This window comes from Spinacia oleracea, chromosome 2 (genome assembly GCF_020520425.1).
Source record: "Spinacia oleracea cultivar Varoflay chromosome 2, BTI_SOV_V1, whole genome shotgun sequence".
Taxonomy (NCBI): Eukaryota; Viridiplantae; Streptophyta; class Magnoliopsida; order Caryophyllales; family Amaranthaceae; genus Spinacia; species Spinacia oleracea.
In genome coordinates this window covers 96,201,112-96,207,625 of record NC_079488.1, presented here as the reverse complement: position 1 = coordinate 96,207,625, position 6,514 = coordinate 96,201,112, and the positions used below count along the sequence as shown (strand labels likewise).

Sequence of the window (6,514 nt, the reverse complement as noted above, 5' to 3'; positions counted from 1 at the left end):
ACGAACCCGCATGGAAGTAGCTGGGCGGAGAAACCAGCGGGCCCGCTGGTGGGTCGCTGGTTTTCGCGCCCAAGGGGAAGATTGGGCCATCGTTTTGGGCTTCGGGCGAATCGGATAGTCGAGCCATCTTGTTTATGTCATAACTCTTGTTCTACAATGCCTATAAGGACGTGTGACCTGTCGTTGGAAAGCTCTTGAAGTCTACTTTCTAGGCCAATAAAAATCGCCTCATTCCGACATGTAGAACTTGAGATATCATCAAAAGAGTGAACGCTTGTCCGTTTTGATGCTTAGAAAAATAGCGTTTAGCTTCGTTATTGACTCAAAATTATCCCTAGAGATATGCAATGATCCTCGAGTCAACATTCCATCCGTTCATCATCCAAATCAACTCATAACACTCCGAAAGCATCCAAATGACCGTAAAATCACCTGAAACATTAAGAAAACACAAACGGGGCGTAATAGAGTACGACAACGATAACTTATGCAAATGTGATCCTAAATGCAACTAAAATGATATAAATGCCTAATAATGCAACCTAAATGCGCCTAAAATACCCTATACAAATATGACTCATCAAATTCCCCCAAGCTAGACTGTTGCTTGTCCCCAAGCAACACTAAACCAAAGATAGAGAAGCAAGACGCACTTGACTTTCATAAAACCATGGTAAGACCAACCTAACTCTCGAGCAAACAATCAAACAGAGTTATTGAGACGGAAATCTAGCTCAGATACAAATAGAACCACAAAGCATCGTGATCCACAATCGAAACAACCAAGCTTAGCCACAAACTATTCTCAATCAAGCTAGTCGTCGCCGCATACCTTGTAGAATATAAATATATGATGCAACATGGGGTAAGATGACAATAGCAAGAAACGATTTTCATTCAATCACAAAACAAACATGCCGATCAAGAGGTCTTTATAATAAGCTTGTAATGGGGATAGGTAAAAACAAAGGGTAGGGTATAATTTGGGAAAAAGTGAGAGTAAGGTCCAACTTGGGGAGCAAAGGTGAACTACATGCGTCGGCGTGATAATGCCGCAAATCCAACTCCATCGAACCATGAAACCCGAACAATCAACCAAGTTATAACCAAGGGAAAAACATAATATAATGTCAATGATCTTTCTTCATTCCCCTTTCCCAGCTTTCAGACTACATACAAAAACGAAACATATTTTTTTTGATTTTTCTCTCTTTTTTTTTTCTTTTTTTTTTTCTTCTTTTTTTTTCTTTTTTTTTTCTTTTTTTTTCTTTTTTTTTATTTATTTATTTTGGTATGAAAATGAAACTAGATAATGAAATCGAAAGTACATAATAAATCTAATGCTAACTGTTACAAGCTTGGGTGCCAACAATAATATACACCATTTCCGAACCACAAATCCAAACATAGCCTCGAACCACGAACTATTGGCTTAGTGTGCCAATCAATCAACATCAATGAAACCATTACGAACACCGAAGCTCCCCCAAGCTAGATTCGGGACAAGTAACCAACGGGGCTAATAGGGCTCAATTTTGTGGAGTTAAAACAATAAACAGACAAGGCTACAACATGGGTATGAAAGGCAGGAACTGATGTTTCTAAATTCGTCTGAAGGCTTCCTAAGAGAATGGCCTCTGTCATACGCGGCATGCGTGAGTTGCAACTAAACTACTAATGAATCTCAAGCCAAAATCATACGATAACAAGTCACATCAATCACACAAACACATAGTAAGGTGACCTACAAGATAATTGGCTAGCTATTCTTGACACGAGACCAACATCTTACCGCATACCATTCAATTGGTTCACACAATGCCAAGCAGTTATCAATGTATAGCATGACCGACTGAATTTCAGAATCATAACTAAGTTCAAAAGAAGCTCAAGAGAGTCAAATAAAGCCCGAACATAGTTTGAAAGTCAATTGCACAATGCAGGGTATAAAGACATATGAATGCAAAAAATGCAACTAAATTGAACAATAACACTAGGAAAGCAGTACATTTTTTTTCGTTGCACGTAAACTCCCACCCCTAATGGATGGTACAAAGCGTACAACACCTAAAAAATCAATAAAACTATACTAGAAAGCAATAAAGATAGATATCCCTCCCCCAAGTTAAACAAAACACAGTGCCCTCACTGTGAAAAAAGCAACAATATAACTCAAGCAAGGGAGAGAGATGGAAAGTGCTCACTCGTGATGAGCCTCGTCGGCCGAGGATGACTCGGTAGAACTGTCGACAGTAGAAGCGGTGTGGCCAGAAGCTTCAAATTGACGACCGCAAAGAGCCAATCTCCATAGATGTGGTGGATTTGGGTGAGAGCTAGTTGGTTTAGTTGCTTTCATGATGCAACAACCACGATTTAAAATACTCCAATCAACCAAGACGGTGCATACTTCAAGATTCAACGATCAATCCCAAAGAATAGTTCAAGCAATGACAATGTTCGCCCAATGCTAATAATTCAAACTTGACAACCGACAAGCGTTAACCAATCTCAACAAATAATTCATATCACCAACAACGACAACCATTCAGATTCAACAACCAATATTGACATCAAAATTCCAATTTCCTTTTCAAAAAATGATTCAAGTGAATAAACTTTAGAAAAATTGAAATTTTAATATCTTTTGTGCACCACAAAGACTAGAATTTGGTTACGAAAGCACGTGAATTCCACAAACAAGCCACAATACTACACAATTTGCCAATGCCTACAAATAATCAAAAACCCCCAAATTGATTTCAAAAGTTAGGGTTTTAAATTATGAATAGAACAATGGTGAATATGGGAGATTGGAGAGGAGAAAAAGGAGGGAAGATGGCAGTGTTGGAAGGCTGGTGCGCCGACCACCATGCTGCAAGTGGCTGGCGGCAGTTGTTTGTGGTGGACGCCGTAGGGTGAGAGAAGGTGGAGGGCTGGTGGCGCGGAAGGGGATGGTGTCGTGGGTGATGGTGTTTGGGCGAAAACGACAGGAGATGGATGGACGACTGGTGGGGAAGCGAAGGTGGGCGGTTTGTGGTTCTGCGCCGGCGGGACGCCGGTGAGGCGATGGTGGTAGGAGGCCAGTGTGCGATAGGGAAGGAAGTGCGAAGGAGTGGTGGTGATGGCGAACTGGTTGCTGGCGAGGGAGATTGCGTGGGGTGGGTTACTGGCAAGAGGGAGATGGTGTCGCGGGTGAGGTTTCGCCGACCGCCGGTGTAGGAGGGGGTGATGCAGGCGGCGGCGGTTGTGGTTGAGGTGCGAGGAGAGAGGGTGCCACGGGCGAGGGAGGGGGCTGGTGGATGGCGAAGGTGATGGAGTTGCGAAGGTGATGGAGTTACGTAGGTGGATGACTTAGTATTTTCTTGCTTATTTTGAATCAGGTGGGGCGGGAATTCCAGCGAGGCCGCTGGATGGCCAGCGCACAAGGCAGAATGTTCAGTTGCGAGGGGAGAACGGCCAGCGACGTAGCTGGCTTGGCGCTGGATTATGCGCGGATAATGAACTCCTTCGCTGGGCGTGAATCGCTTGCTCGCTGCATAATTGTGGCTTACAAAGCTTGTCGATGCATCGGATTTTCGGAATGGACTTGATCTTGCACCTATAATTCTGAAAAAATAATAATTCAAGCACCACTAAACTCAAAGTTAGAATCGTTAGTGAAAATTAAACACACAAAAAAATAAATAAAAATAAATAAATAAAAACGATTAACGAAAAACTAATCTAAAAATAACAAAAAAAAATTGAATTCAAGTGAACTCGAAAATAAAATATTTTTGTGCTTTTGTTGTTCTATTTTTTTTTTCAATGAATTAACCAAATGAAAAATAAGAAATTTAAATAGAAAATAAATAAATTAAAATAGGAATAAAATGAGAAAAAAAAAAAAAAAAAATTGAAACGATAGAGAGTTAGAGGTCGGGTTGCCTCCCGATAAGCGCTCGTTTTAAGTCATTAGCTTGACTCCAAACCTCAAAAATCAAGCGCGATAGGTAGATCGGAGAGACGGGCCTTCTCCAATTTTCCAATGAACTTTTTTTTTTTTTTTTTCAGGGTATAACTTTAAACGTTGGTCGTTCGCTTTGAACTTGGTGCCATCGAGCACCGAACATCTTGCTCCAACTGTTGGACTAGCATCAACTGCATCACCAGGATCATCATCACCTGCAAACCCTTTCAAACCAAGTGCATTATTTGAAAAATTTCTAGAATAAGAATGAGGCAACTTAGCATTAGAGGCAATCAAAGAATAAGACACTTCTTGCATTGGACTTTTCATCTCATGACACAAGTTAAAGCTCACCTTATCATCCCCTACAGTCAAGGTTAGCCTTCCTTTCTTAACATCGATAACTGCCCCCGCGGTATGAAGGAATGGCCTGCCTAAGATTATTGGAATCTGGTTGTCCTCTTCTATGTCAAGTACAACAAAGTCTACAGGAATATAGAATTTACCTACTCGCACGGGGACGTCTTCTAAAACACCTAAGGGGTATTTAATAGAATGGTCGGCCATTTGCAGAGTAATGGTGGTACATTTCAATTCTCCCATGTTCAACTTTTTATAAATAGAGAGGGGAATGACGGACACACTAGCACCTAAATCACATAGAGCCTTATCAATGAATAAAGCACCTATATGACAAGGGATGGAGAAACTACCGGGGTCCTTTAGTTTAGGAGGAGACTTGTTTTGTAACATAGCACTACACTCCTCAGTTAGAGCCACTCTCTCTACACCACCAAGATCCCTTTTCTTAGTGATTAATTCCTTTAAATATTTTGCATACATAGGAATCTGAGATATTAAATCAATGAAAGGAATCGTTACCTCGAGATTTTTGACCATAGCCAAGAACTTACCGAACTGTTGATCAACCTTTGCTTTCTGCATTCGGTGAGGAAATGGTAGTGTAGGTGCAAAAGGGGGAGAATCAGTAACCTTCTCCTTGCCGCTCTTATTCTCCTCTATTTCATCCTCAACACCCGGGGTTTCAACCCCTACATCCACAGTCTTAATTTCAACATGTGCCTCTTCACCAGACTGATGATCACCCTTTGAGTTATATTGTCGATGTGGAAATGGCAATCGAGGAACAAAAGGGCGAGAATCATCAATAGCCTTCTCCTTGACTCTTTCCTTAGTCCTTCTAGCCTCATCTCTCCCCTTTTCAATATCTATAAAATCAGTAGGTACCAAGGGGGCATCATATGTAGTACTACTCCGAAGAACTATGGCACAAGCACTCTCTCTAGTGTGATCTTGAGATGAAGTAGACTGCCCTGGAAGTTTTCCCGGTTGCCTTTTTGAAAAAGTATCAGCGAGTTGAGCAACTTGGTTCTCCAACATTCTATTTTGATTCTTCAACTCCTTTATGCTTTCATCGTGGTTCTTTTGAGCAATCTCTGAGGTCTTCTGCATATTCGCTATGAGCTTATACAAATCACTCATGTTAGGCTCTGGAGTGGCATTGCTCTGCGGAGGTTGTTGCTGATAGCCTTGGTGCGGGGGTCTATTAAACCCCGGGGGAGCATTATGTGAGGCTCCTTGTGGAAATGGAGGCCTAGCAACATGTGCCTGAGGTGGATGGAACTGTGGTTGTGACCATTGTTGCTGGGGTTGAGGATTTTGAGCATTGTTGCTTCGATATGAGAAATTTGGATGATTCCTCCAACCTGGATTGTACGAGTTGGAATATGGGTCATCGGGTTGCCTCTGTTGAAAAGCATTCACTTGCTCCATTCGCGTGGTATCCTGCAGACTATAAGAGCACTCATGACCAAAGTGACCTTGGATTCCACATACTTCGCAGTAAGAAGTTGTTACCGGAGCTACACTGGACATAGCATTGATACTCATTGGGGGTGTACTAGACTGAGGAGCCTTCAAAGAATCGATCTTCAGGTTCAAGGCTGTCACTTGTGAGGACAATAGAGCATAAGCATCGAGATCCAATTTTCCCTTCTTAGATGTGGATCTGGTGGTGCTGTAATGGTTGGCAGCTAAGTTGGCAAGAAAATCATAACCTGCATCCACTTCTTTGTCAAGAAAAACACCCCCAGCAGCAGAATCAACCGTGTTCTTTGTTTCATCTTGCAAACCATGGTAGAAAATCTGAACCAAGAACCATTTTTCAATATTGTGATGCGGACACGACCGCTGCAAAGCCTTGAATCTATCCCAGGCTTCTCGAAGTGATTCACCAGGTTCTTGAGTGAATGTAGTTAGCTTATGCCTTATTTCAGCAGTCTTTGTGGGTGGAAAGAATTCTTCGAGAAAGGCTTGTGAAATAGCACTCCACTCTGTCTCCTTGACATCGTTCAACCATATTTGTGCCTTGTCACGAAGGCTAAAACCAAACAACATTACTTTCAATTGGTCTTGAGTGACCCCTTGATGCTTGATAGTGCCACATAGTTGGTTGAACCTCTGCAGATGGTTGGTGGGTTCCTCAGATGGATGGCCACCATATTGATTTTGTGAGACCATAGAGATTAGAGCGGGCTTGATCTC

The 6,514-nt window shown here is 42.0% G+C and overlaps 1 non-coding gene across 1 annotated transcript; it reads left to right on the top strand.

Annotated features, from left to right (window-relative positions):
• The first annotated feature begins 6,137 nt into the window (after nucleotides 1-6,137).
• On the top strand, nucleotides 6,138-6,243 carry LOC130468314 (small nucleolar RNA R71). The gene has a single exon (XR_008928708.1). It is a non-coding gene; the product is annotated as a small nucleolar RNA R71 (small nucleolar RNA).
• The last annotated feature ends 271 nt before the right edge of the window (nucleotides 6,244-6,514 follow it).